This window comes from Protopterus annectens, chromosome 5.part0 (assembly GCF_019279795.1).
Source record: "Protopterus annectens isolate FY-2018-M chromosome 5.part0, PAN1.0, whole genome shotgun sequence".
NCBI lineage: Eukaryota > Metazoa > Chordata > Ceratodontiformes > Protopteridae > Protopterus > Protopterus annectens.
Window position 1 is genome coordinate 1,747,806,397 of NC_056735.1, and position 26,666 is coordinate 1,747,833,062.

The window sequence follows — 26,666 nt, forward strand, 5'->3', positions numbered from 1 at the left end:
TCCTCTTTAAGGAAGAGAAATATAAGTGAAACAGAACCAAGTCACCTACAAATAAAAAGACCGGAAAGGCCTTTCCAGACAAGAGGTACTCTAGTCCACACTCACAACACAAGAATTCACCAAGTGAATTTTGTCAAACACACTCAAAACACAAGAATAGCTGTTAAAACAGCTTTTTGTAGAGAATGAAGAAAATCCTGACAGAAAAACTAGTGAAATAATCACTACTTAACTCAGCCAGCTCGAGACCACGTCTTCACTTGTTAGCGGCAAACGAGATCTGAGGGACTGGTAGTGGTGCATCCTGGGATATGGTAAGCTCAGCCAGTAAGAGACTTCGCTCTTTGGCATAAGCGTGCCGAGTCGGAGCCGAGGGATCGGCTCCGAACCCATCATTCAGAATGTAGGCGAGATAGGATCACATAACATCTTGCGGTATTTGTTTTCCACAAGAAATACCACTGTTAACTTTTACGGACATCAGTTTAGGGCAAGAAAAAAGATCCCCCATGGGGTACTTAGCTTTTTTGAAGCCTTCAGATATGAAACTCGAAAACAAAAATTTCAGGAGTCGGCCAACCGGCACTTGCAAACTGCTTCGGACACTGCACGGCAAGAAAGACTGATGTAATGGTGTCTGCTGCATGCTTTATACCCCCCGACTACCTGACGTCATGAAAGAGGAGACAGCAACTGACGCAGGACCCAAGACTTCGATTACCAGGCTGACTGAATGCTAGCTGCAAGCAGATAACCCAAAAGTAATGACTGCAACAGTGAAACACGAAGAACATCTGAGAAATCACTACCAATAATAGCAGTGTCAGGAATACTCTGAGTAAGGAAAAGTACAGTTTTGTACCTACCATAAATGTAGATGTCCGATAGATATGCAACTGCAGTCATAACATATGTGTTGTCCTGCCTCAGGCAGCCCTCGGTCGGCCGAACTCCAAAGTCTGGGTCCGGCGTCGGCTGGTGTCACCTCCTCTCCGACGTCAGAACGGCTGGAGTATAAAGGCATCAGCCGACGCCATCTTCTTCAGTGTTTCTTGCCTCAGATGCCAGGTGCCCTCCTAGGAAGGCTAAATTTGGTGAATGGATAAACAATTCCAGACATGCACAACAGTAATAAACAGATACACCAAAGGAGGAGCCCCCAGCTAATAGGAATAGGGGGAATGGACCCATAAAGAAGGTTGCAGAGGGGTAGGAGGGTGGGAAAATCCGACTGCAGTTGCATATCTATCTGACATCTACATTTATGGTAGGTACAAAACTGTACTATGTCCTTCAAGAATGCAACTGCAGTCATAACATATGGGTTGAATACCATAGCCAATCTGGGGGTGGTTGGAACCAAGTAAGTGATGGTGTAGCTAAAATGCCCTGCAGGACTGCCAAAGCAAAGCCTGCTCGGGATCTGGAGTATAAAGGCAGGTTGTAGTGCTTGGTAAATGTATGCACGGAGCTCCATGTAGCAGCCTCTAGAATGTCCTTTGTAGCCACTCCTCTTAGGAAAGCTGTAGATGTGGCTATAACTCTGGTGGAGTGTGGCCTAATATTGGCTGGCACACCTTTTCCATGAAAAGAATAGCAGAATCTGATGCAGTGTCCAATCCACTTGGAAATTGTTTGTTTGGAGATTGCTTTTCCTTGTACTCCAGCAGTATAGGCTACAAACAGTTGGTCAGACTTTCGGGTGGCCTTAGTTCTGTCCAAGTAGTAGCGTAGTTGTCTGTGTATGTCCAAAGTATGCAGCAGTGCTTCCCCCCTGTTTTGAGGATTGGGGAAGAAAGTAGGCAGGTGAATGGCTAGATTTAGAGACAACCTGGAAATTACTTTTGGCATGAATGAAGGATTGGTTCTTAGAGAGACTCTGTCCTGATGAAAAATGACAAAAGGAGGTACTGCCATGAGTGCCTGTATCTCCGAAACTCTTCTTGCTGATGTGATGGTTCCGTTTTCCATGAAAGGAATTGCATTTCTGAAGTTGCTGCTGGTTCAAAGGGAGGAAGAGTTAATTTTTCAAACACGAAATTGAGGTCCCATGCAGGTACTGGCGGTTTCCTGGGGGGGTTTGATATTCTTTATCCCTCTCAAGAAAGTACAGTTTTGTACCTACCATAAATGTAGATGTCCGATAGGTATGCATCTGCAGTCATAACATATGGGTTGTCCTGCCTCAGGCAGCCCTTCGGTCAGCCGGATTCCAAAGTCTGGGTCTGGCCTCGGCTGATGTCGCATCTTCCCCAACGTCACAGCTGCTGGGGTATAAAGGCATCAGCCAACGACATTTTCCTCAGTGTTTCTTGCCCCAGATGCCCTCTAGGACGGCTAAATTTGGATAAAATTGGTAAGCACCCTAGGAATACCACAGAGGGGAAGGCGGGTGGGTAATCCTGACTGCAGATGCATACCTATCGGACATCTACATTTATGGTAGGTACAAAACTGTACTATGTCCTTCAAGGATGCACCTGCAGTCATAACATATGGGTAGAATACCACAGCCAAACTGGGGGAAGAGGTACTAAGATAAGGATGGCGTAGTTATGATCCCCTGTAAAACTGCAGTTGCAAAACCTGCTCGGGATCTGGAGTATAAAGGTAGATTGTAGTGCTTGGCAAATGTATGCACGGAGCTCCAAGTAGCAGCTTCTAAAAAGTCTTTGGTAGCCACCCCTTGTAGGAAAGCTGTAGTGGTGGCTGTGGCTGTTGTGGAGTGAGGCCTGATATTTTCAAGAGCTGTCTTTCCATGAAAAGAGTAGCAGAAACGAATGCAATTTCCTATCCATTTAGAGATTGGATGTTTGGAAATTGCTTTTCCTTGCACTCCAGCTGCATATGCTACCAGAAGTTGGTCAGTTTTTCTGCTGGTTTTTAGTTCTGTCCAGATAGTAGCGTAGTTGTCCGTGTACATCCAAGGTGTGCAGTAGTTTTCCCCCCCTGTTCTGTGGGTTAGGGAAGAACGTAGGCAAATTAATAGCTTGGTTCAAGGATACCACCTTTGGCATGAAAGTAGGATTGGTTCTCAGAGACACACTATCCTGGTGAAAAATAAGGAAATGCTGCACTGCCATTAGCGCCTGTAACTCGGATACTCTTCTTGCTGAAGTGATTGCTAGAAGGAAAAGCAGTTTTCCAAGATAAGAACTAAGACTGCTGATGCTGCTGGTTCAAATGGAGGTAATGTTAATTTTTCCAGCACAAAATTGAGATCCCATGCAGGAAGAGGGGGTTGTCTTGGAGGTTTTACATTTTTGATCCCTCTTAAAAATTGTCTGAGGAGAGGGTGAGAGAAGATAGGAGGATCCATGTTGTATTCTGCTGAAATTGCTGAAGCATGGATCTTAATGGAAGAATATGACAGGCCATTGTGGAACAATTCTGCTAAGTATTCTAGGATGTGTGCTAGGTTTGCCAGTGTGACATTTGTACCCTTTGAAGCGCTCCAAATGAGGTATCTCTTCCATTTAGCTGAGTATGTCTTTCTTGTGGAGGGTCTACGAGCCTCCAGGAATATGTCCTTGACCCTTTGAGATAAGACAGTTTGGTTTTGGTTTAGGCAATTTTCCAGGCAGTCAGCTGCAGTGTTTTCAAGTTTGGATGCAGTGTCTTGAAGTGGTTCTGCGTTAGAAGTAGAGGCCATAGGGGTAGAGGCCATGAGTTCGTCAGAGACATGCTTCTCAGCAGCAGATACCAGTGCTGCCTTGGCCAGTCTGGAGCTATCAGTATCACATTTGGCTGTTCCTCTCTGATCTTCAGTAGTACTCTGTACATCAATGGAAGTGGTGGAAAGGCATACACTGCTAGGGCACTCCAGTTGAAAGAGAGGGAGTCCACCTTCCAGGCTTGTGGGTGGTATACTCTGGAGCAGAATTTCTTTAGCTGGTTGTTGAGTAGGGAGGCGAACAGGTCTATCTCTGGCATTCCCCATTTGTTTGTTATGATTTTGAAGATGTCTGGATGCAGCATCCATTCGTGAGCATCCGTGGTAGTTCTGCTTAAGCTGTCTGCTAGTGAATTCTCTTTTCCTGGTACGAATTTGGCCTGCAGTTGGATGTTGAGATCCAGGGCTAGGTTCCACAGATCCATTGCCATCCGGCATAAAAGGGTAGGAGTGCGTGCCTCCCTGTTTGTTTATGTACCACATGACTGTGGTATTGTCTGTCCTTATCAGCAGATGACCTTGCAGGAGGAATGATTTGAATGCCTCGATTGCATGTTTCACTGCCAGCATCTCCTTTAGGTTTATGTGCAAATTCAGCTGGTCTTGAGTCCATAGGCCTTGGATGCACTTGTCTTCCATGTGTGCTCCCCATCCTCGGTCTGAGGCGTCCGTGGTGATGGTCTACCTTGGATGTGGTTTGGTGAAAGGCAACCCTCTGTTGGACTGGCAGGCCTGAGCCCACCGCAGGAATTCCTTTTTCAGGCATGGAATGATTGGAATCATGGTTTCTAGACTGTGCCTGTGTTGAGACCATACATTCCTTAGGTACCATTGTAATTTCCTCATATGCAGCCTGGCATGTGGGATCAAGATTATGCAAGATGCCATGTAACCCAGGGCCTGCAGGACTTTCCTTGCAGTGAGCTGAGTTTGTCTTGTCAAAGCCATGAAGTAGACTGGGAGTTGCTTTTGTTTTTCTTCTGTGAGAAAAGCCATCTGAGTTATTGTGTCCAGATCCGCACCCAAAAAGGTTATCCTTTGGGATGGCACTAATCTTGACTTCTGGATGTTGACTGTGTATCCCAAGGCCTGTAACAGGTGTATGACATAGACCAAATCCTTTGCAAGTCTTGTCCTGTTCTCCGCTTGTATTAGGCAGTCGTCCAGGTATGGGTAGATTTGAATTCCCTGAAGCCTGCAATGTGCAATTACTGATGCCAGGCATTTCGTGAATACTCTGGGTGCAGTAGATAAGCCAAAGGGCAATGCTGAGAATTGATAATGCTCTGATCCTGCAAGAAATCAGAGGTGTCTTCTGCAATCTGGTCGTATAGGGACGTGCAGGTATGCCTCCTTGAGATCTAGAGTCACCAGCCAAGACTTCTTGCCCAACATGGGAAGAAGTTGCTGTAGGGTCAGCATTTTGAATTTTGGCACAATGAGACATGTGTTTAGTGCGGACAAGTCGAGAATAGGCCTCCATTGGGTTTCTTTTCTTGGTACAAGGAATAGTCTGGAGTAAAACCCTTGGCCTTGTTCCGTAGATGGTACCCTTTCTATTGCTTTCATCTGAAATAAATTGTTGATTTGTCTTAAAGCCTCTGGCTTCTGGTTTGGTGGAAGGTTTGGCATTCCGCTCCTTCTTGGTAAAGTGTGGAAATGAAACCTGTATCCTTTGTCTATTATTTGCAATGTCCATTTGTCTTTTGTAATGCAATGCCAGTTGTTTGAGAATAAAGCCAATTTTCTGCCCAAGGGTGCTTCCAGTTGTTCCCTTGTAGGCGGAGTCAGAGTCAAGTCATTGTGTTTGTCCTGTGGAAGTGGATGTAGTTGCAGCTGTGGCAGTACTCCTCTGGTTGGCAGGTTGCCATTGGCGACCCCTGTAGGCACCTTTTGATTGACCTCTGCCTCTTGGGCGTCTATTCCTGCCCCTCTGTGCTTTGGTGTTGTCTGGAAAGGACCAATTCTTTGAAGGCCAGTTTCTGCTGAACCTCGGAGGTTGGACCTGCAGAAAATCCTTAACTGTTTGCACAGATTTTGCTTTTTCTTCCACTTTCTTTAGAATCTCCTGTGCAGGGGAGCCAAATAAACTTTGTTTCTCCATTGGAGCATCTAGGAGTTTAGCCTTTACATGGTCCGGCAAGGATTGTTCTTTTAGCCAGGCATGTCTACGAATTACTGCCCCAGTCATAGCTGATCTAAATGAAGCTTCCAGTGCATCATAGCCACATTTTAAAAAATGATTACTGACCTGCTGAGAATTATGTACCAAATCCTGAAGGGCTTTACGGTCTAAAGGTTCAGGAGAAGAAAGCTTTTTATTCAGCTGGTCTAACAAATATTCCTGGTACTGTATCATATGGAATTGACAGTTTAAAGTCCTGGCAGAAAGAGTAGCAGATGTATAAAGCTTTTTTCCCCATCTCTCTAATGCTCTTGACTCCCTTTCAGAGGGTAGTGGGTTTTTGGCAGTGGCAGCTGCAACACCTTTCGGCCCTTGAGAAATAGTTTCTGGGTCTGCAGCATGGGCCTTATACAAGTGAAAGTGGGAATCCGGAACCCTGTAGTATCTGTCAGGTTTGGCAGGGGCCGGAGGAAGTGAATCAGGGGCAGAGCGGACATCATTATATGCATCATCAACTACAGTTAGCACATGTGGTATGGCTAAAGGCCTATGCTGTGGCAAGTGTAAGAAAGTCCTAAGTCTTTTTCTAGAATCAGAAAAATCCTGACCCTGCCATTGAAAGTGTTCCCTCAGAGAGTGTAAAGTTTCCCCAAAGGAAAATTCCTCTGGAGGGGAAGCAGAAGGGATAGAGTCTTCTGCATCAGAGTCCTCATAAGGCGAGTATGGCCCTTCGTGATGGTCTGACAAATCAGAGCCATCCGAGGAGTAGTCAGAGGAGAGAGGTTCAGGGGGTTCAGTCCTGGGCCTTTTGTCAGGAGGAGGTTGGGAGGCCCTGTCTGGGTGAGGTTGGGAACCCCTAATCAGAGAAATAAGGTCCTCAGCAAGACTGAGAATCTGGGTACTTGAGGAATGTCTCTGTGAGGTTGATTTTGCAGGTAAAGCTTTAGTAATTTTAGCTGCTTTCGCCCTGGAGAAAGCCTTAATAGACATAGAAGCAGGGGGCCTAGCTGCCCCACGTGCAGGAGTGGAAATGTCCAAAGGGATGGTGTCTGACAATTCTCGTGCACTTGCTTCTTCGGTAGGGATTTCTGTAGCCGACTCGGCCGGGGCCTCGCTGGCCTCGGTTGTCGGAGGTATGATTTCGGCAGAAGGAAGAACCGAGGCCTCGGTTTCAGCCGAAACAGAGACACTCGCGGTAGGCCTAACCATGGTTTCAGCCGAAACCGCGGGCCGCGAGTGTCGGTCCTTTTCCTTGCGTTTTTTGGCTAAATGCGTAGTCGGAGTCTCAGACGGCATTTTATATGCAAAAGCGGATCCAAAAAACTCTTCTGCAAACTCCGACCGACGTCTAAGAGTCGGTCGGTTGAAGGAGGCACAGGCTAAACAAGCTGATACGTCGTGGTCTGGGCCTAAGCAAGGAAGGCAGTAGGAATGGAAATCCTTATGAGGTATTTGTTTCCCACAAGTTAAACAATTATTTACTTTGTCTGACATCGGCTGAGGCAAGAAAGAGTCCCCAACGGGTACTTAGCTTTTTAGAAGTCTTCGGTAGCTGAATCTCTGGATCTGACCGACCGGCACTTGCGAACAGCTTCTGTTTCGGGCACCGCGCGGCAAGAAAGACTGGGGAAAATGGCGTCGGCTGATGCCTTTATACCCCAGCAGCTGTGACGTCGGGGAAGATGCGACATCAGCAGAGGCCAGACCCAGACTTTGGAATCCGGCCGACCGAAGGGCTGCCTGAGGCAGGACAACCCATATGTTATGACTGCAGATGCATCCTTGAAGGACATCTGTCTTAGCAAAGGATGTGAAAACACAGGTGGATCACAATTGTATTTTGCTGAGATTGCTGAGGCATGAATCTTTATGGAAGAATATGAGAGCCCAGTATGAAATATTTCTGCCAAGTATTCCAATATCTGAGGTATACTCAAGACTGTTGTATCCTGACCCCTGTTAGCATTCCAGATTATGAATCTCTTCCACTTAGCTGAATAGATTTTTTTTTCTGGTGGAAGGTCTGCGTGCTTCCAGTAAGATCTCTTGAACTTTTTCGGAAAGAGAGATATCAGAAGGAGTTATGGTAACCTCCAGGCCGTCAGATGCAATGTTTTCAGGATTTGATGAACAGTCCTGTAATTGTGCTGTGTTAGAAGCAGAGGCCATAGGGGCAGAGGCCACGGCTTGGTCCGAGTTAGGCTCAACAGCAATGGGTACCAGTGCTGCCTTGGCCAGTCTGGAGCTATTAAAATGCCTGTTGGTTGTTCCGCTTTGATCTTCAGTATCACCTTGGTCAGCAGTGGTAGAGGAGGGAATGCATAAATTGTTAGGGAGTTCCAGCTGAAGGAGAGGGCATCCGTTTTCCAGGCTAGAGGATGGTGGGTCCTTGTACAGAACTTTTCCAGGTGATGATTCATGTGAGAAGCAAAGAGATCTATGTCCGGTCCTCCCCATGTCCTTGTTATTTGTGAGAAAATGTGAGGATGCAGCGTCCATTCGTGTGGATCCCAGAAATTCCTGCTCAGCTTGTCTGCCAGAACATTGTCCTTGCCTGGCACAAACTGGGATTGCAAATGTATCTTCAGATTTAGGGATTTTTCCCATAGAATCATTGTTAGTCTGCAGAAGGGATAAGAATGAGTGCCTCCCTGCTTATTTATATACCACATCACAGTGGTGTTGTCTGTCCTTATTAGCAAATGTCCTTGTTGAAGTGATTTTTCGAAATTCTCGATTGCATGCATCACTGCCAACATCTCTTTTTGGTTTATGTGCAGATGCCTTTCCCTTGATGTCCATTGACCTTGAATGCATCTGCCTTCCATGTGCGCCCCCCATCCATGGTCTGAGGCGTCTGTTGTAATCATTTGACCTGCTTGAGGTTTGTTGAAAGACATGCCTTTGTTTAACTGACTTGCTTGAGCCCACCACAAAAATTCTCTTTGCAGACATGGAATGAGTGGGATTACGTCCTCTAGGCTTTGGCTGTGTTGGGACCATAAGCTTTTTAAGTACCATTGCAGCTTTCTCATATGAAGTCTTGCCAAAGGTATCAGAAGAATGCAAGATGCCATGAACCCCAGGGCCTGCAGGGTTTTCCTTGCAGTCAGCTGGGAGAACTTTGCTAGGCCTTTGAAGTATTCTGGTAACTGCTGTTGTTTTTCCTCTGTGAGAAAAGCCATTTGTGTGTTTGTGTCCAGCTTGGCTCCTAGGAAAATAATCTGTTGGGATGGCAGGAGTCTTGATTTCCGAATGTTGACTGTGTATCCCAAGGCCTGTAGTAATTGAATGACATAGTCCAAGTTTGCAATCAAGGTTTGTTTGTTGTCTGCTTGTATGAGGCAGTCGTCCAGGTAGGGGTATATTTGAATCCCCTGGAGTCTGCAGTGTGCCACTACTGATGCCAGGCATTTCGTGAACACTCTGGGCGCAGTAGATAAGCCAAACGGCAATGCTGAGAATTGATAATGCTCTGTCCCTGCAAGAAATCTGAGGTATCTTCTGCAACTTTGTCTGATTGGGACATGCAGGTATGCCTCCTTGAGGGCCAGAGTGACCAGCCAAGACCCCTTGCCCAGCATGGGAAGGAGTTCCTGCAACGTCAGCATTTTGAACTTTGGCACAATGAGATAAGTATTTAGAGTAGACAAGTCCAGTATAGGCCTCCATTTGTTTTCCTTTCTTGGAACAAGGAACAGTCTTGAATAAAATCCCTGGCTTTGTTCCTGTGGAGGAACCTTTTCTATTGCATTTATGTTTAACAGCTTTGAAACTTGAAGGAGTGCCTCTGCCCTTTGATGATGTGGCAGGTTTGGCATGCCTTGTCTTATTAGTAAAAGTATGGAAGTGGAATCTGTAACAGTTGTCTATTAAATCCAGAATCCAGTTGTCCTTGGTTAAGATATGCCAGTTTTTTGAGAATAAGGATAATTTTCCGCCCAAGGGTGCTTCTCTTTGAGCCTTTGTAGGCGGTATGAAAGTCTTGTCATTGTGGTTGTACTTGTGGTGCAGCTGGGCTGCCTGTGCCACTTCTTTGGTTTGGTGGTTGCCACTGGCGGCCCCTGTAGGAGCCTCGGTATTGCCCTCTACCTCGGCCACGTCTGTTTTTTCCCCTTTGAAACTTGTCAGTGTCTGGAAAGGACCAATTCTTTGAAGGCCAATTCCTGCTGAATCTGGGAGGCTGAACTTGGAGGAAATCTTTGACTGTCTGTACTGATTTAGCTTTTTCCTCAATGGAACACATCTTGTGCATTAGCACCAAAAAGCTTCTGTTTTTCTAAAGGTGCATCAAGTAACTTTACTTTAACATGGTCTGGCAGAGGCTGTTTGTGTAACCAAGCATGTCTATGTATAATAGCCCCAGTCATAGCTGCCCTACATGAAGCCTCCAATGCATCATAACCACACTGAAGAAAATGATTGTTAACCTGCTGAGTGTTATGTACTAGATCCTGCAATGCCTTAAAATCAGTAGACTCGGGAGGCTAGCTTTTTCTGTAAGTCATCCAGTAAACAATCCTGGTACTGAAACATATGAAAAAGGAAGTTAAGTGACCTCATAGCCAGGGTGGTGGAGGTATAAACTTTTTTACCCCATCTCTCCAGGGATCTAGCTTCCTTATCCGCTGGCAGTGGAAGTAGCCACTCCCTTGGGGCCCTGTGAAATTGTTTCTAGATCCACAGAATGGGCCTTAAAGAGATGCTTGTGTGTGTCAGGGACCCTATAATATCTGTCAGGCTTGACAGGAGCAGGAGGGAGAGAATCAGGGTTAGCACTGGAGTCTGAGAAAACATCATCCAGGACATCCATAACTGGAGGGATAGCTAAAGGCCTGTGCTGGGGAAGCTTGAGGAAGGTACGTAGCCTTTTCCTGGAATCAGAGAATTCCTGGCCCTGCCATTTAAAATGCTCCCTCATGGAGTGTAGGACTTCACCGAATGAAAAATCCTCTGGAGGAGAGGCAGAGGGAATCGATTCCTCAGCATCAGAGTCCTCATAGGCCTGGAAGGATTCTTCTTTGGTATCAGAATGCTCAGAATCCCCATAGGCTTCATCTGAAGAGAGGTTGTCGGCCTGCTCAGTTCTGGGTCTTTTCTCTGCAGGCGGCTGAGAACCTCTGTCTGGATGAGGCTGAGACCCCCTAATAAGAGAAATTAGATCTGCAGCAAGAGACATGATCTGTTTATCAGAAGGGGCCTGAGCAGTAGGTTTAGGATGGGCCTTGGCCTGGCTGGCGGCCTTAGCACGTGCAAAGGCCTTGATGGACATGGATACAGGAGGCCTGGCTGCCCCACGTGCTGGTGTAACCTTGTCCACAGGAATGGTGTCGGGTAGATCCAGAACCTCGGTTTCTGGAGGAAAGTCAACAACCGGCACCGGAGTTGACTCAGAGACCGAAGGACGAGTTACCGCTGTGTCATCGGCCTGGAGCGGTTGGATTACCGCTTCCGAAGGGACCGAAGCACTCACGGAGGGTTTAGGAGGAGTATCGGTGGATGACGCGGGCCGAGGATGTCGGTCCCGGTCCTTACGTTTTTTGGAAGATTGAGTTGTCGGTTGATCCGACAGCATGACATAAGCAAAACAATCACCGAAAAAGTCTTCGGCAAATTCTGCCCGGCGCCTGAGTGCGCTTATTAAAGCAAACACAGGCAGCACAGGCTGAGACGTCGTGGTCTGGGCCCAGGCAAGGCAAGCAAAGAGAATGGAAGTCCTTATGAGGTATTTGTTTACCACAAGACAAACAATTATTAACTTTCTCAATTTGTTCTGACATCGGCTGAGGCAAGAAAAAATGTTCCCCAACGGGGTACTTGGCTTTTAGATGACTTCAGTACTGAAAACACAGGAGCTGACCGACCGGCACTTGCGAACTGCTTCTGCTTCAGGCACCACGGAAAGAAAGACTGAAGAAGATGGCGTTGGCCGATGCCTTTATACTCCAGCCGTTCTGACGTCGGAGAGGAGGCGACACCAGCCGACGCCAGACTTTGGAATTCGGCCGACCGAGGGCTGCCTGAGGCAGGACAACCCATATGTTATGACTGCAGTTGCATTCTTGAAGGACATTAAGACCATACCAGCAATGGTACTAAAGAGAAGTACAAAGAAATTGGCAGCAACTGTATAGAAGAAAAATGCTAGAAAATGCCAGCAAGAAAACAATGGGGATGGAGAAAATTAATGTATAGAACTAAATTTTTTAAATAAATGCATGATTATGTTAGAACTAAAAACAACTGCTAAATGCTCGAGAGTGACAGGATCTGTCTCTGAAGCTGAATGAGAGCAAACAAGATCAGAGGTATTTTAGGTTGTCTGTGCATTATGGAGAAAGGGAGGAGCTTGAGAGTTTTGGATCAGAAGATCTGATAGAAACAGCCAAGTTGGATCAGAGACCCAACAGTTGAGGAATGAATGAAAAGGAGAACATCATATCAATTTAAATTTTACAAATATGAGGTTTTATTTTAGCAAAAAAAAAAAAAAAACCCTCCAGTCCACTCCTCTGCATTTGTTTTGAGCATGGATCTGTCCTTAAAATTTTGTGATCCCATAAAAATATTCTACTTTAAGGATGGTCAACTTTTCAAGTGCCCAAAGAGAGACAAACACCAGAAATGCAAACCAGTCTTTCGGTGTACCCAGACATCCCATTGTGATCAATCTCAATTTTCCATGTTTTGTTTTCCTTCTAGCACAGAAGATATAATGTACCACTAGGTTAATCAAAATGTCACATGACCATTCAAAAGTTGAGAGGAGCAAGTTTTTCAGAAATGACTAAACAAACTTGACAATCCACAGCTTGAAAAGACTAAAGATGCTTAAAGTACTCTGAATGTATGCCATACTACCAATAATAATTAATAAAAAAAAAAAAAAAAAAAAAGCTTCTAATCAAGCCAAACAATCCTCTCCTGTTAGCAGATGACAGCAAACCAGCCAGTGCAAATTTCGGCCACCAAAAGTGTAGCACAGTAGAGTATGCAATGTTTACTAGCTGGCTGGACATTGACAGTGGACTTATTTCTGGACAGACCCGTGGTGGCTTGCATACAAACTAGGAGAAATTTGGCCAGAGTTCCTGGTGAATTATCCCAATCTTTTCACTTAATGCCATGGAATCACTTGGGTCAAATCACAACTTAATTGCAAGACTGCTTCCACTCCAGGTCAAGCAGATTTACTCAAAAGGACTTAAATGGAACATAACAGTACTAAACAAAACTGAACAATGACTTTCTACCTGGTGGGAGTGCATCTGTGTTACCAAGAAAACATTTCACTTACACACACATAATATAAATGACCTACAATTCCTAGGCATTTTATGAAGGAAAAAAAAAAAGGATAGTAACACTGCCACAAAGCAGCTAACTACCATACCACCTCTATGAAACTGGCAGACAATGAGGCATATCAAACTTGACATCTCTCACCCTAGAACCAAGCACCATCTTCTTGGGTAACTTCAATTAACTAGAGAACCTACAATTATCCCTCCATTAACTAGAGAACCTACAACTACCACAAACTAAGGGCAGAGATTCCATAATTTCATTAATGCCAACTAATCCAAATCTCATCAAGGGGTTCAGAAATATTAAACTTGGTTCTCACGGATACAGCTTCCCATTCTCAGATCCCACAAACACCACTGAATTAAGTATCAAACAGTTAAGGCATTTCCAGCGAAGACCCTTCGGTATCCTGTTTACTTTAATGCTCTCTTTGAAATATTAATTTTCCACTTGCAGTTTTCTGATTTTTAACACTGTCTTTCAACAAGTTTAAAGACTCACGTAAAAAACACTGTACACTCGGCCTGTCATATTTAAAATGGACATTCTGTTTAATCAAATTAGATAGGTTTAAAGTTGGTTCACTGACCTGTGGTCTTAGAACTTTGGCGGTAGACTTAAATTCCTTAACTGATCTATTAGGTCCACTGACACCATTCTGGTGCAAAACACAGTTAGATGGTTGAGCAGGAGGGAAAGAATAGGTAGCAGACCCAGAGCAAGTATCTGCATTAAAGTGTGTTGCCAAGTCAGTCACTTGTGAAGTAAGTTGTTGCACCAATTGAGTTAAAAGCCCAACTTGTCCAAAAAGGGCTTCCAGTCCATCAGGTCCCGAGGTGTCCGCTCCAACTCCAGGAATAGGAACAACTGTAGACATAGCCACAAACCAAGAACCAACACAGGAACAAAAGCCAGCCACACCAAGGAGAAGATTGACCAGTTTAATGCTCACAGTTAAGCGCTTTTGTCAAAGTAGATCCAAAAGACTTCTTCAGAACAAAGTAACACAATCCTCTACATTTAAATAGCCCTCCCAAAAGTCACATGTTCAAATTAGCCAGTAAAAAACACCAAGTCATTAAATATAAAAAGACCGCAACTTTTTAAACACTTAAAATGGAAATGCTTTCATTAAGCCCAAGAAAAACACATGCACTGAGCATTTGCCACTTCAATTCATTTAGTTCTAGTAAATCATTCCAGGGACCCCCCACCCCCAATGTCTCTGGTAACATGGTCAATGGCTACAAACCCAAATTCATGGTTAGGGTTCTCAGATACATGTTTTGCCAAGGCATTGTTCAGGTTATCCTTCCTAATGTCAAGAGAGAGTGTGTTCATAAACACGTTCCTTGAACTTCCACTTTGTCTTTCCAACATAAAAACAGTTACAGTTTTTACACAGGGCAAGGTAAACAATGTCCGTGGTGTTACAATTACTTAAAAAAATGCATATGAATCGCCACTCCATTTAAATAAACTTTATCAAATTCAATCAAATACTACAAAACCCCCATTTGTGGGTACCTTTCCTCCTAACAGAGAAAGTTGTTGGAAGTGAACAGAATTGAAGTGGCAAATTAAGCTCAATGCATGTGTTTTTCCTGGGCTTAATGAAAGCATTTCCATTTTAAAGTGTTTTAAAGCTGCAATCTTTTTATATTTAATGATTGTGTTTTTTATTGGCTACTTTGAACATGTGACTTTTGGGAAGGATATTTAAATGTTGTAGAGGATTGCATTACTTTGTTCTGAAGAAGTCTTTTGGATCTACTTTCACTTATGGCAAGGACTTGGACATGTGAAACTTTTATGGCTACACAAAGGAAACGTGGTACATGAAATAAATAGTAAATGCTAAGAGCATATACTAAGTGGAAGAGTATTAAAGTAATGGACACAAAAGGTAGCATAGCTAGGGCAACCGGGGCAACTGTCCCAGATGCAAAATGTTGAGGGAGTATAAGCCAATCTGGATCCTGCATTCAATACAGAAAAGTTGTGTAAAATCTTACCATAACCATAGAGGTCCCTCTCTTCTATGCTGCAGTATTCTGCATATGGGTTTTTCCCTTCAGTCTTGTGAACGTATGGCCAGTACCCAAAAGGTCTCAGTCCCTCTGTGGTGCATCAGACGTGGACAAGATTTCGTGGGCCATAAAGGGGACACTGGCATGCACCAGCCCTCAGAACAGTAGCCCCAGTCTGAGCCAGCCCTGCAAGGACAAAGCCATATCACTGCAGTCCAGAAAGGGAAGTTATTAGCCAATGAGGGGAAGGAATACTGCAACATGGAAGAGAAGGACATCTATGGTTATGGTAAGATTTAACACAATTTTTCTATGCCCTTCTATTCCCATGTTGCAGTATTCTGCATATGGGTGACTGCCAAAGCTCACAGAGATTGGGGTGGTGGTCTAGAAACAGATTCCAGGAATCCATACAGGACAGCCCTGGCGAACACTGCCCTGGAGAGGAGGTCAAGCTTGTAGTGCTTGGTGAAGGTGTGGCCTGAGGATCAAGTAGCAGCTTCCAGGATAGAAGAGGTATCCAAACCCTTGAAGAAGGCTCCTGAAGATACCATTGCCCTTGTGGAATGAGCTTTAGCTGTCCTTTTGAAGGGTCTTACTATGGAAATGGTAGCAGAAAATAATGGCTTTTGAGATCAAAGTAGAAACAGTCTTCTTGGTAACATCCTTCCTCAGGGCTCTGGGCTGAAAGGATACAAATAGTTGGTCAGTCTGTCTGATTGGTCAGTCTGTCAGACAGACTTGGTGTTGTGCAGGTAGAATTTGATATGCCTGTGAACATCCAGGGAATGCAGCACCCTCTCACCGTCTCCTTATGGGTTTGTGAAAAAAAAAAAAAAAAAAACAGGTAGCTGAATGGCCTGATTAAGGGACAGGTCATAGACTACCTTGGGCATGATGGATGGATTTGTCCTAAGAGGTAACCCTATCTTTGTGGAAATCTAGAAAGGGTGGGGTAGCCATAAGGGCTTGAAGCTCGGACACTCTCCTGGCTGAGAGAGCCACTAAAAAGGACAGTTTTCCAGGTACAAAGCTTTAAAGAGGCTTTTCTAGCTGGCTCAAAGGGAGGTAGCACAAGCTTCTCTAGCACGTAGTTGAGGTCCCAAGGAGGGAGAATGGGTTTCCTGAGGAGCCTAAGGTACAGTATCCCTTTGAGGAAGAGTTTGCAAGGGAGTCTGGATGCTAACGGGGGTCCAAGGGTAGTCAAGCAGAAATAGCAGACAGGTGGACTTTGATGGCTGAATAAGGCAGTCCAGACAGCAGTAGCTCACAAAAATAGGACAGCACTAGTGGGGGTTCACTGAGAAGCAGATCCAGCTGTCTTATGACACCAATTAGTGAATAGTTTCCACTTGGCGAGATACGATTTTCTAGTATTAGGTTTCCTGGCCTCCTGCAGGACACTGAGCATGTCCTCACTATAAAGGTGTGTAAATGGGATCAGAATCCTATCAGCCACAGAGTAAGGTGCAACATCTGCCACTGTGGATGGATTAGTGACCCCTTGTGCTGTGTGAGAGGTCCACTCTGGGGGGAGGGGGGGTGCAACTTGTGGTGACTGTCCTTGGGCAAATGTAGGAGTAAGGGGAACCAGTGCTGTCTGGACCAGTAGGGGAGTCACCAACAAAATTTTCGGGTTGTCCTACTGAAGTTTTAGCAAGACCTTCTGAATTAGTGGGAATGGGGGAAATGTATATAGATATTTCCCCTTCCGTGAGATTGAGAAGGCATTGCCAGGGCCTGTCGTTTGGGTGTCCTGGTGCAGAAGCAAGGAAGTTGCCTGTTGATGGAGGCTAACAAATGTATTTGAGGTATACCCAACCTGTGGACCAGATACAGGAAGACATCTCTGTGCAGCATCCATTCATGGTTGTTTGTGCTGGTTCTGCTCAAATAATCTGCCTGTTTGCTATGGAGAGACAGAGACAGACAGAAGGTTGCCTGTAGGGTGGATTCCCTGTGAGGTAGCCAATTCCCATATCAAAAGGGCTAACCTGTAGAGCAGGTAGGACTTGGTCTATCTGTGTGTGTTGATATACCTCTATCCGTGTGTGTTGATATACCACAATACTGTCACGTTGTCTGTATATACCAGAAGCGTCCCATGTAGAATGAAAGGTTGAAATGCCTGGAGAGCTAGAATAATTGCCCTAATCTCTCGGGCACTGATGCGTTCTGATTTTAGGTAGTTTGGCCACAGGCCTTGCACCTGTCAGTGTCCGAGGGTGGCTCTCCATCCCAGGTCTGAGGTGTTTTTGTGCATGACCAGAGTGGACTGTGGCGATTGGAGAGGGAGGCCTGGGTTGCACTGTACCTGATCCAACCACCATAATATTTCCTTTTTTTTAGACAGGGTAGAAGAGAATGTGCTCCAGAGGCTGGTTATGTTGTTTCCAGATGGAGTGGAGATTCCACTGCAGCTTCATGTGTAGCCTTGCTAAAGGCAGCATGGGTATAGTGGCTGCCATGCAATTCAGAAGCTTGAGGTACTGCCTTGCAGTCAACTCTGTAGAGTCAAGTACCTAGAGGAGATGCTCTGACAAGCTCACTTTCAGAGGTGGTAGGTATGCCTCCATGGAGATCTGAACACACTCTGCACCCTAGGAACACAATGTCCTGAGTTGGTTGAAGATAGGATTTTGGCAGACTTATCTGGAACCCCAGAGACTGCATTAAGGTCACAACAAAGTGGATGTGCCCTTCCAGTATTTGTTGGCTGAGAGCCTGTTTCAGCATGCCATCCAGGTAGGGAATATCTTTATTCCCTTTGTCCTGCAGTGAGCCACCACAGGTGCCAAGCATTTGGCAAAGACTCTGGGTGAGGTGGAAAGACCAAAGGGCAAGGCAGAAAATTACCAGTGAGAGGAGCCCACCAAGAAACTAAGTATTTACTGTGTGAGGGTCTGATTGGGATGTGGAGATAAGCATCTTTTATGTCTAATGTACCCATGAATCCATGTGGGATAATCTGGGGGAAAAGGGCCGATAGGGTAAGCATTCTGAATGCAAGTACATTTAGGAAGAGATTGCAGTAGGAGAGGTCTAGGATGGGTCTCCATGGTCCGTCTTTCCTAGGGCCCAGGAAGAGCCTTGAATAGAAACCTTTTCCTTTTGCAGAGGAAGGAACTGACTTTATAGTGCCCTGGTCTAACAGTATCTGCAGCACTGATTGTAAGAGGTGCAGTTGCTGTGTGTGTGGGGGGGGGGGGGGTTGAGGAATGCCCCACCATATGGGAGGGGAGAGCCATGACATGAAGTATCCATTTTGGAGATGGATAGGACCCACTTGTCTTTGGTTAGGAGGGCCCAAAAGCAGCAACAGTGAGGAGAGAGGTGGAAAGACAGAGGTAAACAGTAGGAGGGGGAGGAGGCAAGACTGGCAGGTAGTCAGATGCTAGCTGCCCTCTCCTGAAAGGGAGTTCTCTGGCTAGAGGCAATGGGTGCTCTAGGCAGTGAAGGTTGTTTTCTGGTGGACTTATGAGGTCTAGAGGAAGGAGCAGGCCAGGAGTGTTTCCTAATAAATTGTTTTGGAAGGGTAATTCCTATGAAACTTGGGGATTGGTGAGACCAGTAATTGTTTAAAGTCTGCAGCTCTTTCCCTTTCTGTTGCAGGGATTTAAAGAGGTCTGCAACCTTAGAGCCAAAAAGTGCATCATTGTCCAGAGGAGCATCAGTGAGCTTTGCCTTGAAATCATCTGGCAGGTGTTGTAGGCGAAGCCAGGAGTATCTGCATAAGGCAGATGCTGATGTTGCTGACCTGGCAGAGGATTCAGCAGCATCATAGCTACACTTGGAGTGTCTGGTGACCTGGGATGTGAAAGCCAGGAGAAAGAATATTGATGCTTTGGCAGGGGAGTCTGGGATATCGGCCAAATGTCTGGCGGCAGACTGTAAAAGAGATTAAGTGTACTTGGCCATATAGGTCTGACAGTGTGGCTCTGAAAGCCAAGGTAGCGGAAGTATAAATCTTTTTGACTAATCTTTCCATTGTCTTGCTGTCCTTGTCAGCTGGGAGAATAGTGGTAGTAGGCAAGAGATTAGTGGCCACAGAAATAGTGGCAGAGGTCAGCTGGTAGGCACTTTATCAGATGTTTAGCAGTGTCAGGTACTTTGTAAAGCCTATCCGGTCTGCATGGGGCAAGAGGCCTCAGGTCAGGGTTCAGAGATGCCGAAGAAAAGGCATCTTGGAAGACAGGTAGGATGGGAGGAAATTACAGTTGTGTACACTTACCATAAATGTAGATTTTAGAGTGTATTCACTGTTGCAGTCATCACACTTTGGTATTCAGGCCGACTGAGGGCTACCTGTAGACAGATAACCAGAGTCTTAAGATTTCTGCGTAGGTTGCTATCGCTTCGTCCATGAAGTCAGGTCATCAGGGGTATATAGCAGGCAGTCGACGCCATTACATCAGTTTTTCTTGCCCCAAATGTCAGGAGCCCCCCAAAACAGGAAGCTAGTATATGGTGGGGAACTCCACCAGTAAAAAGTAAATACCAATGACATTAGGAATAGCCATAGAGAGGACAGAGAAAGCCAGGGGGCTGGAGAGAGGGAAACCAGGACTGCAACAGTGAACACACTAACATCTATATTTATAGAAAGTGTACACAACTGTACTATTCTTAGTGTTTCACTGTTGCAGTCATCACACTTGGGTTGATTCCCAAAGCTGAGGAAGGCTGGAGGCAGTCAAAAAAAAGAAGTTGTGTCTTACCATTACGTTCCATCTGTACTGTTGATCCTCGTTCAGTCATTACACATGGGTATCGGTTCAGACCTCGGAACTGAGCCGGCCATTTTCCAAGCTTGCGTCAGCTTCAAACTCTCGAGCTAAACTCATACCAACAAGCCCCCTCTCCCAGTTACCTCAGATTGAGTTTGCAAGTCAAAGAAGGTAGAGGCTACCTCTGGTCAAATAACCTAAGAGAACCGGATGGCGAGATCCACTAGAAACCACAGGAAGGAGAAGGAGGGAGAGTTGTAATGACTGAACGAGGATCAACAACACAGATGGAACATTATGGTAAGACGCAACTTCTTTATCTGATATTGTTAATCCTCGTTCATTCCTTACGCATGGGACAGAGTCCCCAGCTACCTCTATTCCTGGGAGGCTCTCATGGAAGGACATTCCTGAGCACCATAGAACCGAAAGATGCTCTTCCCCTGGAGGCCAAATTCAATTTGTAATTATTGATGAAAGTATCAGGTGTAGCCCAAGTTGCAGCTGCACAGATGTCATGTAAAGATGCTCTAGCATGGAAGGCAGCAGAAGTTGCCACCAACCTTGTTGAATGAGCTTTCATGGTAGTAGGCAACGAGACATTACATTGTGTATAAATGAAGGTCACACAGTCCTTCAACCATCTAGTTAATGTGACCTTAGCAACGGCAGATCCTAATCTAGCTCCAGAAAAGGCCAAAAATAACTGGTCAGATTTACGAAAGGGTTTAGTCCTGTTTAAGTAAAAACAGATTTGCCTGCGGATATCTAGGGTATGTAGGCAATACTCTCCTCTGTTTGAATGATTGGGAAAGAAAACTGGCAATTCAATGGCTTGATTAATGGACATTTCAGAGATCACTTTAGGCAGAAATGATGGATTAGTCCTCAGAGACACTCTCTCTATGAAAAATCAAGTATGGACTCTTGATACATAAAGCTTGAAGCACAGAAACACGTCTGGCAGAAGTAATGGCGACCGAAAACAAGGTTTTCCATGACAAATACTTGGTCGTAAGAGGCTGGCTCGAAAGGTGACATTGTCAGAGCTTGTAGAAGTAATGATAAATCCCATGGTTGAACAGGTTCTCTAAAAGGTGGCTTCAGATGACTCGCACCTTTTATGAAGGTCTTGCACAATTTATGGGACATGAGAGGAATCTTGGGACACCCTCATGAAAATTAGAAATTGCAGCCAAATGAACTCTAATGGCAGAGGCCGATAGATCCGATTGAAAAAGGTCGGGCAGCTAGTCTAGAATTAAAATAGACACTGGTGCTGAAAAGGGGTCTACTTGTTTATCTTTCAGCCAACAGGTAAATCTTTTCCACTTGCTCAGATAAGTAATTCTAGTGGAAGACTTATGAGAAGCAATGAGAATATCACGAACTGGTAAAGAAAGATCATTCTGCCTGGCAATCAAGGGAATTGGAGTAGCTAAGCAGTGAGCTTCAGGCTGTTAAAGTTGGGATGAAATCAGGTTCTGTGGATGTGAGATCAACTCCAGTGTTGGATGGAGAATCCATGGTCGATTTAGTAAGTGAGGCCAAAGGAAGGGGAACCAAATATATCGAGGCCAATATGGTGCTATGAGGGATCACCTTGCTCTTCAACCGACAGGCTTTCTTCAGAAACTGGGGAATGAGGGGGAAAGGGTGGAAATGAAGTTGAAGAATGCACCTGCTGAGTCTGTCATCACGTTGGAACTCCTGGGAATGTGCATTGCTAGAAGAAAATGGTTGGTAGCCATCGCCCATTGCCATATCCTCTCGACAAAGGGGGTAAGATTTGGTTCCACCTTGCTTGTTGATGTACCAGACCACTGCCATGTTGTCTGACTGAATCGCAACTGTCCCAGACGGCAGCAGGGGATGGAATGCTTGCAACACCAGAAGCACCGCCCTCAGCTCTAGAACATTTATATGCAGATGGGCATCCAGTTCAGACAAGTGCCTTGGACCGTCTGTCCCTGACATAGCCCCCCCCCCACCCCATCAGGGAGGCGTCCATGGTCACTGTGGCCTTGGGTTGCTGTGGAGAGAAGGGGCGAGATCATTGAGAGATTGTGCGTCATCCACCAATTTAAATCCTGTTTGCACCTGTGGGTTACTCTAATCATGGCTGAAAAAGGATACCATTGGGTGAGCAGTAGCCATTGTACAAGCCTCATGTGAAACCTGGCCAGGGGAACAATGGTGATGGAGGCTGCCATGGAACCCAACAGCTGTAGAACCGAGTGAGCCGTGGATTTTTCCCTTGAAAGGATTGGAATTAGTTGCTGCTTTATCCTTAGAATTATGTGCGCTGGAATAGCAGCTCTGCAGTTCGTGTCCAAGATAACCCCTATGAATTCTGTCGACAGATGGGGCGAGACTGGATTTTTGCCAGTTTATGGTTATGCCTAGCCTTTCAGCAGTGAGGAGAGAGTATGCCAGGGCTTTTTCCAATAGATGTCTGATGGGGGTGGAAATGAGCCAGTCGTCTAGGTATGGAAACACCTGGAATCCTTGAAGTCGCAAGTGAGCTGTGCCAGCTGCCATGCACTTTGTGAAAACTCTGGGGGCCGCAGAGAGTCCAAAGGGCAGTACTCTGAACTGGTAGTGACTGGCTCCCGCACGGAAGCGAAGAAATCTTGATGGCCTGTCCACTTTTATGTGGTAGTACGCATCTTGAAGATCTATCGACCACATCCAATAGTCTTTTTCCAAAAGCGGTAGGATAGACTGTATTGTGACCATCTGGAATTTTTGTACTCTCACAAACTTGTTCAATACACAGAGATCCAAAATTGGTCTCCAATCCCCGGTTTTCTTTGGCACCAAAAATAGTCTCTAGTAGAATCCAGATCCTATCTTATCTGGAGGGACCCATTTGGATGATTCTCTTAGCAGCTTTTCTATCTCTAGTGCTGCTTCTTCCCTTTGACTGGGTGGAACATCAGGAAGGTTTTTTGAAGGGGCAGGACAAAGATCGTAGGGGATATGATGACCTCTGGATATACTCCTTTGTACCAAAGAAATTGGTGGTGATGGTTAGCCAGGCAGAAGGGTACAAGGAGAAACGTCCCCCAACCACCTCCAGGGGAAAGGAGTTGGGCTGCTCTTCAGAAGCGCTGGTAGGATTGGCCAGGGAAAGAAATCCCTGGAACCCTGGTTACGCAGACCCCCTCTGCCCCAAAAGGAGTCTCTTCCCTGAGAGTTTCCCCCGCTGTATCTGGAGGAGAACTCTGCCTGTGTGTCACGGAAAGGACCCTGGGATTTTTTTCTTGAACCATATCTTCCCACTCGTTTGGTTTTGGGAGAAAGCATGTTGAGGGGAAGAATAACAGACACCTATAGCAGAAAGGGTCTTACCGTTCTGTTCACATCTGACCAGTGTGCTTTTAACTTTGGACCCAAACAACGAGGAGGCCTCAATGGGGGCATTAAGAAAGGAAGCCTTAAAGGGTTCCGCAAAATTGCGCATCCAGGCATGTTACCTCACACATCAGAAGGAGCAGCGGGTCCAGCTGAGGTCTTGAGACATCAGTCGCATAGAGTAGTTAGATATAGATTCAATGGTGGCCAGCTGAGAGGCCACTTTGTTACGGACCTCAGACACGGCACCAGCCAAGGTTTCAGAGAGCTCAGAAATCAGATCCCTTTGAAGCCTGGCAAAATGTGATCATATAATTCAGGGACCTGATAGTAAAGGTCGCTGAAGAAAAGGTGTGCTTCCCTATCCTGTCCAGGGCCCGGGACTCTGTTAGGCGGATGGACAGTCTGGCTTTCTTCTGCCAGATCCTTTTTTGTTGCGGCCGCCACCACTAAAAGTATCCACAGGAAGACCAATGGGGATCCGAAGCAGGGGGAACAAAATCTTATCTGGCCTCCGGGGAATAGCTTAGACAGCATCAGGAGCCTTCCAAGCACGTTGCACGATGAGCCGGACAAGTTCATCAGCAGGTGGAGTAACCCAGGAGGTAGGGGGCCGGGTGCAAAAGGCCTGCAGGAACACAGATTCCTCAGAGGTCGGATTAGAGGACTGACTGTCACCTCTCCGTTTCAGGATTTAGAGGATATCACCAAAGGATACCTCAGAGGGTGACCAAGGGGATCCTTCCCCCTCATCGAAATCTGAGTCTTCGGTGAGGGACTCCTCTGTTGAATCCATGTGCTTCCTCTTACACAAACTTTTCTGGTGGACCCACTCAGCGGGAAAAGCTGGAGAAGACAGCGGAAAAGGGTATTCTTGTGGGAATATGTCCTGTGGCCCTTGCACCCAGTGTCCGCTAGGTGCAACTTGTGAAACCAGTGTACCAGAGGAGGGCGGAGGTATAGACAGTCCAGTATTGCCAGCAGCAGCAAAAGCCTTCTCCATCAGTTGGAAGGCAGGTCCACCCGAAGAGGAGTGCACGTCTAGGACAGGGGTCACCCCTCCCCCAAGTGGCTCAGCCTGCAAACCCAGAGTCCCTGGATGGCTGTGGAACCGTAAACAATGCGCATCACAACTAAATCCAGGGTTGCAGCAAAACTTTCCTGCCACGAAGGCAACTGCGGTTCCTTAGTGAAATCCATAAAGGGGACCGCAGAAGGGGAAGACTGTGCTATATCCATGGACTTAAAAGGCAATGAAGGAGGAGAATAAAGAAGTGGTCTTGGGAGACGAGTGATCACCTACCAAGGAAGGATAGTTCCTGAGGGGTGGGATACCTCTGGCCAAGAGCACCTGATCCACAAGACGCAGCACATCATGTTCGGAGAGGCTTCTAGTGGATGTCATGGAGACTGAGGGAGAAAGAGGCCTGTCCACAGAAGAGGCAAACTGTGCCAGTCTCATCTGTCCACACTGAGGACAATGGTGCCGAGAGAGAACTACTGTTGTCTGTACCAAAGTCCGTCATCGGTGCCGAGGTCATGGTCTGCACTGACACAGGGATCGGTGACGGAGCTGGAACCGACAAAACTGGAGTCAACAATAAAGGCATTGGTTCAGAGGAAGATCTCGGAGCTGACGCGGTCAGGGTCTGCGCAGACTGAACGGTCGGTGCCGATACAGTGGCAATAGTCTGAACCGAGGAGCCCCTCGGTGCCGATATAGAGAAGGCTGCAGGAGAAGACTGAGCAGAGATCACTAATGGAGCCGAAAGTCTAGGCACCAAAAGCACTGGGGCTGACCGACTGAGTTCCGGAGCTGAAAACTTAGCCTTTTTAGGTTTTGGTTGGCAGGAGTCCCCAGCTGGGGACGAAGGCAAAGATTTAGCCTTAGTAGGAACATCCAAAATTTTCTTATGGGCTCTAGGAGGGGCTGAGGCCTCAGATCCAGAAATAGCCTCTGAAAATGGAGATTTAAGAAGTCCCTTCAGTAACTGCTAGTTTTTCCTTTCCAACAAGGTTCTATCCAAAAAGGTCTCACAAATAGTACAGGGTGGGTCAACAGATAAATGGGAAGCTCCCAAACAATAAACACACACAGAGTGTGCATCAGAAGTAGGTAGTCTGTCCACAATCAGAACACCACTTAAACCCCGGACTACCTTTCTTATCTGCCATGACAGCAAATTAATTAATAGAAAAGGTACCGGCAATGGTGCAAGAGAGTACCCGAAGGCATGAGAAAAAGGGGAAGGATTACCAATGATGGAAAAGAGAGAACACCTCATGGTTAAAGTGGTAAAGAAAGAAGCAGAAAAACCTGAAGAAATTGTGCACGCTAGATGTGATAGGGTAAGAGACTATGAAATCTAAAATTTTTCTGACAAAAAAAGTAATCTGAAAAACTATTAAGACAACAAATGACTGTACTTGGCTCAAGATAAGTAGCTTGACACGACCGAATGGCAACAGGGAAAGGGGGATTGTGGGTAAGAGTTTAGCTTGAGAGTTTGAAGCAGACACGAACTTGGCAAATGGCCAGCTTAGTTCCAAGGTCGGAACCGATACCCATGCGTAAGGAATGAACGAGGATTAACAATATCAGATCAAGTGTTAGGGCTGAATAGTAGGCCTTGCAAGACTGCTGTAGCAAATACAGCTCTGGATTTGTAAAACATTGGTAAATGGTAATGCTTGGTGAAGGTATTTACAGAACTCCAGGTTGCAGCTTCCAGGATATCTCTGGTAGGGGCTCCCCTGAGAAATGCTGTTGAGGTGGAAGTAGCCCTAGTGGAATGTGGTCTGATCCCCTGTGGGGTAGGTTTTCCATGGTGCTTGTAGCAGAAATGGATGCAATGTGCTATCCATTTGGAAATAGTTTGCCTTGAAATGGCCTTACCCTCTCTGCTCCTGTAGCAAAGCTGACTAGCAGCTGGTCAGATTTTCTGAATGGTTTAGTCCTGTCAAGGTAGAACCTGAGCTGTCTGTGCATGTCCAAGGAGTGCAGGATCCTTTCCCTTTTACTCTGAGGGTTAGGGAAAAAGGTAGGTATATGGATGGATTGGTTTAGAGCCACACTGCACACTACCTTAGACATAAAGGACTGGTTAGTCCCGACAGAAAACCTGTCAGCATGGAAAATAATGAAGGGTTAACGCAGACATTAGTGCCTGTAACTCGGAAAACAGCCTTGCTTTTTAGCCATAACTTCAGCAAGAAGAGTGTCTAAGAGAATAATTTTAACTCTGCTGAAGCTGCAGGTTCAAAAGGGGGTAGCGTGAGCTTTTCCAATACAAAGTTAAGGTCCCAGGCGGGGGTGGGCGCTCTCCTAGGGGGCCTTAAGTTGTTAGACCCTCTCAGTAACTGTTGGATGAGAGGGTGAGAAAATAGAGGTGGCTCAGTATAATGAGCCGAGATGGCAGAGGCATGAATCTTAATGGAGGAGGATA

The 26,666-nt window shown here is 45.9% G+C and overlaps 1 long non-coding RNA gene across 1 annotated transcript; it reads left to right on the forward strand.

Moving 5' to 3' along the window:
• Nucleotides 1–10,352: 10,352 nt before the first annotated feature.
• LOC122802102 lies at nucleotides 10,353–26,004 on the forward strand. Its single transcript, XR_006364889.1, has 4 exons — nucleotides 10,353–10,438; nucleotides 15,185–15,188; nucleotides 22,445–22,448; nucleotides 25,993–26,004. It is a non-coding gene; the product is annotated as an uncharacterized LOC122802102 (long non-coding RNA).
• The last annotated feature ends 662 nt before the right edge of the window (nucleotides 26,005–26,666 follow it).